Below are 8,875 nucleotides of genomic sequence, written 5' to 3'. Positions count from 1 at the left end.
AAAAAAACAAACAAAAACAAAAAAACAATCCTATCTTGGGGTGAAAAAAAAGAATGTCAGGACATCAATAACAAAGAATGAAAAAAAATAGGAACTCTTCTCCAGGCACTGAGCTTTTGTGAACTTGGGGCTCTGGGTAACATCTGAAAAACCAACTCTGGTATAGGTCTTGGTATAGTGACCTTTGTCTTAACCCCCAAGACCAAAGGCTTAAGGTCCTGTCTACCAACGCTACTATTATAACTCACTTTCGGTCACTGGGAATGCTTGTTTATCCATGGCTTTACTGTCTTGCTGTCTACTCTAGAGCATGACTTTCTCACAATCTTGTCTTATGCATAAAAGAAACATCAGCTCCGTATAGGTGCTCCATAAACAACCTCAAAAAGCGTCTGCGAAAACAGTGACCAAATCTGGAACACTTCACCTAGTGCGTAATGGCTCTTAAGGCTCTGATGGAGATGTCTGCCAACTGGGCAATAATCTGTGGGTGACTAATACACTGGTGTGAAGACAGGAAAGCCTTGGCAATACCCACTTTTGCAAGGTTTATCTACCTCTTCAAGGCCATCTCACATCAACACGTGTCTTTGAGCTCTGTCTAGAGAAGTGATTGTTAGATTCCTTAATGCTGTGACCTTTTAATACAGTTGTTCGTTGTGTGGTGACCCCTAGTTATAAAATTATTTTCATTGCTACTTCATAACCATAATTTTGCTACTGGTATGAGCCATAGTGTAAATGTCTGATACGCAGGATATCTGATATTTGACCCCCGTGACAGTCGTTTGACCCTCATGGGGTTGTGACCCACGAGTTGAGAACCACTATTGTAGAACCTTTAAGAGCATGAGTCTCAGTAGAGGAGATGAGTCCCTAGGAGCAGGACTTGAATTTTGGTAGCCCAGCCTTACTTCCTGTCTGCTTTCTGTTTCCTGTTCTACCAAGAGGTGAATTCAAGAAGGCTCTGAGCTACAATTCCTGCCACCGTAGAGCTCCTGCCTCTGTGCTTTTCCCTCCAGGATACAGTATTCAGGCTCAAATCGTGAGCCCGAATAAACACGTTCTCACTTAAGTTGCTCCTTGTCAAGTTTTGATTACAGCAACAAGATAATTAACTGACCATGTATGACAGATAAGCACATGAAAAGACAAGACACTTCACAATAGCTACTGGCAATGTGTTGAAACACCAATGAGGTGATGCACATAGCCAGTACAAGGGCTCAAATGTGAAGTCCTGACCATACTAAAAGTTGACAAGGATACAGAACAAACAGCTATCCCATACACTGCCAGGAGGGGAACAAAATGCCACCAATACTCCAGAAGTCAATTAGATAGTTTCTTTTTAATTACAAAATTTAATACATGCCTGCCGTATACATCAACAATCCCATGCCTAGGTGTTCATCCTTCAGAAATGTAATTATTTACCCTGGTAAATTAAAAACTGATGTTCAGGCACTTTGTATGGAACCTTTAACAGCCTTTAACATTTCAGCATGGAATATTACTCGGCTACAATGAGAAATGAACCATTGGTTCACACAGCACCTAGAACAGAGGCTGCACACATTGTGTCAGGTGAAAGAAATCAGCCTCAGAGAGTTTGCTAAATGACTTCATCTGGATAACCTTCTCCAAAAGACAAAATCATACTGGTTGGCAAATGGTAGCCAGATAGTTTAGGAATTCAGGGAAGATTGTGTATACTACGGTTGGGGTGTTGCACAGGAAGTGGCTTAGAGTAGAAGATCCACTCTGAATCAGATCATAGTGTTATTACACAAATCTACATGTGTTCACATTCTCAGAGCTATGCATTCTTGAAAAGATTAATATCACCATATACTCATTTGTGAGGCAAACACTCATATATACAAAACACTTTAAAATATATATTTATTTGTAGGTGTTATTTAGAGTAGAAAAAAAGATAAAATTTTATTCTGTCCTATAGATTAAAAAGTAGACATTGAGGGGTAAGTATGGAGACAGCATCATAATCAGAAAAAAAAATGGGCTTCTGTCTTCACCATCACTATGATATGGCCATCATCTTCCTGGTCCAACATGACTCTAGCATCAGTTCTCACAGCCAGCATCAAAGCAAAGGGGAAAGATGGTGATTCCTTTTTGCAAAATTTACTGTGATGGTGTGTTGGCTAATACATGGCCACATAGCTACACAGAAGGCTAACAGTTGTTGTCTATAATCTAAATATAATTCTTATAATAAACAAAGTTGGATAGTGTTTGTTTAAAGGCAATTTGGCCTTTTTATCGTAACTCTGATTTCTTTCTCCACATTGAGCCAGTCTCCGTATATCAACAGCCTATGTCAACATCTCCCTTTGCAGAGCTAATAGCCATCTCAAGTTAAACATGTCTCTAAGACATAATACCTCCTCCACCACCACCAAGCCTGCTGTTCCTCCAGATTTTCCCACTGATGTCACAGCATCCCTGTTCCCCCAGCTATTCATACCAAAGGGCTTTTCAGGAACTCAGGAACAGGGCTGGTACAATCCGAAGCTCTTCTAATAGCTAGTTAATGTCCATTGTAATTTGGTGTGGACTCAAACACTTCTGCTTTCGAAAATCCATGCACCTTCCAGGTGCCCTGCATGGATAATACACTGTGAGGAGTCCAGGGCTGCAGGTGATGGCAAAAATGATGAGAATCAGCAAGGGTGCAGCCACACAGACAGCACCAAAGGCCTCTACAGACTATGTCAAAGGTAGTCTTCTACAGAAACAAGATCACTCATACCCTAAGTCCAAAAGAAAAAAATAACTAGCAGATTGGAAGAATGGCTCTGTGGTTAAAAACATTTACTGCTCTTGCAGAGGAAAGGGGTTCTATTCCCAGCATCCACATGATAATCACAACCATCTGTCACTTCAGTTCCAAGGGACCTTCCAGACACCTCTTCCAATGTCTGTAGGTTCAGACACACATAAAGGAAATAGTATTTTTGTAAAGCAAAAATTTTGACCTTTCCAAATTCAATCCCTATATTATATTCAAAATGGCTAAAAGAATTTTAAAAAAAAATTATTTTTCCAGACAGGGTTTTCTCTGTGCAGCCCTGACTGTCCAGAAACTTACTTTGCAGACCGGGGCAGAACTCAAAATATTGCCTACCTCTTCCTCCCAAGTGCTGGGATTAAAGATCTCTGCCACCAATATACTACCAGAAGGGAAACGTATCAGTTACTCAAGCAAGCAAAGTCAGCTCCATATGGGGGGGTGTACCTATTTTAGCAGGTGTACCCAGCCTCTCAGCTCCCCCAAAGTTGGGGAAGGATGCTCAACAAAGCCAGATCCCACTCACTATGGATGTGAAGAGAAGCAGAAAGTGGAGAAAACCTTTCCCTTTGCTCATCCATCCACAAAAGAGGTAGTCCGGAGGCTCTGTGGTGACTTCATTCTGTGGGATAATAACCTCAGTGGCCATGTAACTCGGAGTAGCTTCTAGAAGGTGATGAAATCTGACTTGGCTATGATGGCCAGCTGGTTTTCTATCACCTGGAGGAAGTTATGGAGCAAACAAAAAGTAAATCTGTGATCAGGGAAGATGGAAGCAAAAACTCCTCTCCAGTGAATTAGAACAAGAGTAAATGAGCAGAGCAGACACGGGCAAGGGGAGCCAAGGCCAACTGTGGGTGGAGGATGTTAGATTGGAAGATGCGCTGTTGGGTTTACTGAATCTCTGCCTCTTATAGGATGCATTTGGTCCAGTGCAGAATAGGAATGGATGTCCTGAGGATACAAAGTAAATCATTTAAAAACCCTCTGCCCACTCCCGAGTCCTACAGAAAGTCACTCCCCACCTTTTGGTGGACTTAACCGAAAGGCATTTGAGCTTTTGGCATTTCAAAACAGTATAGTCAAATTTTTTGAGCCTCATCCAGCTGCCTGGGAATGAGAGACAGCAAGGAAAATAGCACCTTCAGTGGGATTGGTGCTCATACTGCAAAGATATTTTGTATGTATATGTCATTGAAGATTCCCCCCCCCAACCCCCTGCAGGAGTCCAGATTCCCTCGATTTGCTGTGACCATGACCGTGCTGAGCCCTGATGGGAGATAAGATATCCTAAAGAGGCTCCTGTGCCCCTCCCTTTACTTGTTAGATCTTTCGAACTGACAGAATTGGTGCAGGTGAGAGCAGAGAAGAGTTGTAATGAAGTAGGCCTCCAAAGAAACGATTCAAAAAACTGCTGTTCCACCTACCGAAGGAATGAACCCAGGGATGAATGAGCCAGGCCGAAAAAGGTGAGTACCTTACAACTTCAGACCCCAGAGATTCTTCTCTGAAAAATATGGCATCTTTACAGTATTTTGTTACAGTAATCTGTTGCAGTATTATATTATTACAGATAATGTAACCTGAGGCATAGGTTCTTTTTCCACACAGAAGGCTGGCTGGCTGACCTTTATATTAAGGCCACCAGTGTGGAAAGATGTTTGGCAAAAATATAAATAAATCCATTTTCCTTTACCAATTTTACTTTGTAATGTCCTGGAAATACAAAGAAACCCAGGCAACAGGCCTGGATATAAGTGCCTGGTAACATCAGGATGACTCAGCCTCTGAATGTCACTATAAAGAACAAAATACTCACTACACATTATGAGTGCCATGGCATGACATGACCTCAGCTGTTTTGGCTCCATGTATTTGAGTCTTTCTGCTTCACTTACAACACAAACAAGTGAAAGAACTCTACCACAGTGATATCATTCAGTGGTTCTACTTTCCCTTCTATTGGGCACAAACATTTGGTTGTGACTTTCTCTTCAAGGTCAAAGGAGATGGCTTGACATTGCGTGTACTAGAGGGCTTGAGCAGTGTCTATCCTGGAACAGAAATCTAGACTATCTTTGAGTGAATGTTTGGATGAGTGGTGAACATTTGGATTGGATGGATGGATGGATGGATGGATGGATGGATGGATGGATGGATAGATGGATGGATGGATGGATGGATGGATGGATGGATGGATGGATGGATGATGGACAGATGTGAGTTACTCAAAAGCAAAAAAAAATAGCTTCATATAGTATTCCCTACAGGACTGAGTGTCTGCCTCACTTCTGGGTGGATGACAAGGTGAGTTGCAGGTGGACAGGAGTGTAAGTAAGTAGTAGATGACTGATACTACCCGAAGCACCCCCTTCTTTCCATGGCCAGCTTCTGACCTCCCAGTCCATGAGAGTTCAGAGAGATGAACCCACCAGCTTACTCGGTTTCAGTAAAAAGGAACTTCTGAGTTTATCCCTTTGGCAACCTCATAATTTGAATGGTCCTGGAAAGACCCCAGGAAGAAGCAACTCCACTATGGAATACAATTTTCTGAGACTAAAAGAGATTTCTACAGTATTAGAAATGACCCCCAAGCTGCTGGCATCACTGCCACCGAGCTCAGGCCACACTGCTACTGCTCGACTGTGCCCCTCCCCACCCCCCACAACGTGCACTAGCAGTCTCAAAAGATTCAAAGTCCAAGATGGCAACCCTCAAGGATCAGCTGATTGTGAATCTTCTTAAGGAAGAACAGGTCCCCCAGAACAAAATTACAGTTGCTGGGGTTGGTGCTGTTGGCATGGCTTGTGCCATTAAGATCTTAATGAAGGACTTGGCAGATGAGCTTTCCCTTGTTGATGTCATAGAAGACAAGCTAAAGGGAGAGATGATGGATCTCCAGCATGGCAGCCTTTTCCTTAAAACACCAAAAGTTGTGTCTAGCAAAGATTATTCTGTAACCGGGAACTCCAAGCTGGTCATTATCACAGCAGGGGCCTGTCAGCAAGAGGGAGAGAGCTGGTTCAATTTGGTCCAGCAAAATGTGAACTTCTTCAAGTTCATCATTCCCAGCACTGTGAAGTACAGTCCACACTGCAAACTGCTTATTGTCTCAAATCCTGTGGCTATCTTGACCTACGTGGCTTGGGATATCAGTGACTTTCCCAAATGCCGAGTTATTAGTAATGGTTGCAATCTGTATTCAGCTCAGATTCATTACCTGATGAAAGAAAGGCTGGGAGTTTACCCACTGAGCTGTCATGGGTGGGTCCTGGGAGAACATGGCAACTCCAGTGTGCCTGTGTGGAGTGGTGTGAGTATTGCCGGCATCTCCCTGAAGTCTCTGAACCCAGAACTGGGCACTGATGCAGATAAGGAGCAGTAGAAAAAGGTTGTTCACAAGGATGGTTGACAGTGAGGATGAGGTGACCAAGCTGAAAGGTTACACATCCTGAGCCATTGGCCTCTCTGTGGCAGACTTGGCCGAGAGCATAATGAAGAACCTTAGGCAGTTGCATCCCTTTTCCACCATGATTAAGGGGCCCTATGGAATCAGTGATGATGTCTTCCTCAGTGTGCCATGCATCCTGGGACAAAATGGAATCTCGGATGTTGTGAAGGTGACACTGACTCCTGAGGAAAAGGCCTGCCTGAAGAAGAGTGCACACACCCTCTGAGGAATCCAGAAGGAATCTAAAGTGTTCCCAGTGTCCTAGCACTTCACTGTCCAGGCTGCAGCAGGGTTTCTATGGAGACCACACACTTCTCATCTGAGCTGTGTTTCATACAATGGTGTTGAGGTGGTCTGGGGGGAAATAATCTCAGTTCCCACAGCTCTACCCTGATGCCAAGTGGTACTTGTGTAGTGGTAACCTGGTTAGTGTGACAGTTTCACTGTCTCCAAGACACACTGCCAACTGTGTTCAGGCTTCGATTACCCTGGGAGCCTGCTGCATTGCTGCCCTGCACACCCTCACCAAACATGTTTAGGCCAACAAGCTCCCAGTTAGTCATAACCTGGCTCCAATGTGTAAGTCTATTATGCATATCTTGTGCATAAGTGTCCTACAGGATATTTTATGTATTATATGTGTCTGTAGCGTACATTGTAATACTATGTGAAATGTAAGATCTGCATATGGATGATGGAACCAACCACTCAAGTGTCATGCCAACGAAAACATCAGATGAATCTTGAACAGTGAAAAAAGAAAAAAAGCAATGACCCCCAATAGGAAAAGCCATTTCCTTTTTTGCTCTGTGCTTTATGGAGAAGGTAAGCAAAGAGTTCTGAGATCTGCTATTTCGTTTTCTCTTCAAAATCTGTTTTTTCATTGTGCTTGCCCACACCACTCTGCTGGAATCCTGCATGCCTATGGCTGGTTTTCCTGCGTAGATCTTGGAGAAAAAGGGCAGCTTCAGCTCTTCTATCGCCCCATGGCTTTGCAATAGAGACCATTGACTTGACACAAATGAGACAGGGAAGGGATCAAATCTGAACTCTTTAATGTAGCACCCAGGCCCTCCTAACCTGTCTCTGTCTGCTTCCATATCTCCACCTCTCACTCCCCATGGCTCTGTTCATTTCTGTCAGAAATCACCCACAGGGTTGAAGTGCTCAAGTTCTTTCGTATCTCTCTGATCCCGTTGCCCCATCCTCTGTGGTACTCGATATCCTGTGTTTCATGATCATCCCTGACACAGCTCTCCCTCCTTGACTCACATTCCGGCCTTTCAATGCAATACTACTATAAACACACTGTGTGTACTGTTGTGGATTACAACAAGCTTGATGGCTTAAAACAAAAGAAAAGAAACTTATCCTCTTACAGTTACAGGAAGCCCAAAGTCCAAAAAGTAACGATTGTCACTCTCTGGAGATGCTAAGGGAGAGTGTATTGCATGTGGTTCTCTTGTTTTGGGGTGGTGGGGTGAGATCCTTGGCTTGGAGCCTCACTCCAGAGTCTGACTCTGCCTTTACATGACCTTTGTATAAAAATGCCAAAATGGCTTCATTAGAACTAATTATGTCTGAAAAAAATGCTATTTCTGGATAAGGCCATATTCTGGGTCTGGGTGGACATGAACTCGGGTGGCAGCATCCAGTCTAATATATTACTATAGATTTGATCCTGTGATCTGGAAGTAAATTCAATTATAATCCTTCCTTGAAGATACTGATGTTGCAGGTGTGTCTGTGGGACACTCTTTCATAATGCTTATCACATATGTTTGCATTCATCTATATAGTCGACTACTTGTCACAATCATGGGAAGAGACCAAGTCCTATTTTATATGTTTGTTTATTTCTTCTATTTCTTTGCAGGGCCTGGCACTCAACAGGCTTGCTAAAGAAATTACTAACTTATGGTTCAGGAAAATGATTTACAAGAGCCATAAGGCCCTGTGTTCATTATATACAACGTGCTCTCCACTTTCAGACAATCTCATCCCTCCAGTAAAGTCCCTGCAGCCAAAAGAGTCCTCACTTATATACCTAAACCAAACCGGAATGCTAACATGCATGATCCGTTTGGGCATCTGAGATTCTAAACCTGTGTCAGCTATGACAATTACCACCAAATCACATACCTGGCCCCTTCTTCCCTCTTTTTTCAGGCTTCATCTAGAAACTAGGGTGAGAAGAAACACAGGGACAGGAAGGCATCCTGGGTTTTCTGTAGTCAGTGCAACATGTACCACCATACCTGGCATTTTGTGGGTGCTGGGGATTTGAATTCAGTCCTTGCACAGTAAGCCCTTCAGGCACTGAGCCACCTCTCCATCCCCCACCCCCCACCCCATGTTTCAATGGAAACAAGAATGAGCCCAATTAATGGAGTCACCTTCTCAGACTCAAAGCACACGTACCAGATGCTGTAAAGCAGGGCTTCTCAACCTGTGGGTCGCAACCATTAGAAAACACATATTTCCAAGTGGTCTTAAAAACTGAGACACCACTCAGTGACAAAACTACTGTTATGAAGTAGAACAAAAACAAATTTAGAAGGTCCCTAAGAGTATCAGAAATAGGTGTTTTCCGATGGTCCTGACACCAG

At 43.3% G+C, this 8,875-nt stretch overlaps 1 pseudogene; it reads left to right on the top strand.

The window, feature by feature from the left end:
* The first annotated feature begins 5,519 nt into the window (after window positions 1–5,519).
* On the top strand, window positions 5,520–6,200 carry LOC117717083 (L-lactate dehydrogenase A chain pseudogene; annotated as a pseudogene).
* Window positions 6,201–8,875: the final 2,675 nt, after the last annotated feature.

Source organism: Arvicanthis niloticus, chromosome 11 (genome assembly GCF_011762505.2).
Source record: "Arvicanthis niloticus isolate mArvNil1 chromosome 11, mArvNil1.pat.X, whole genome shotgun sequence".
In the NCBI taxonomy this organism is placed as follows: domain Eukaryota; kingdom Metazoa; phylum Chordata; class Mammalia; order Rodentia; family Muridae; genus Arvicanthis; species Arvicanthis niloticus.
Note: the sequence above shows the minus strand (reverse complement) of the source record. Positions and strands in the feature narration are given on the sequence as shown.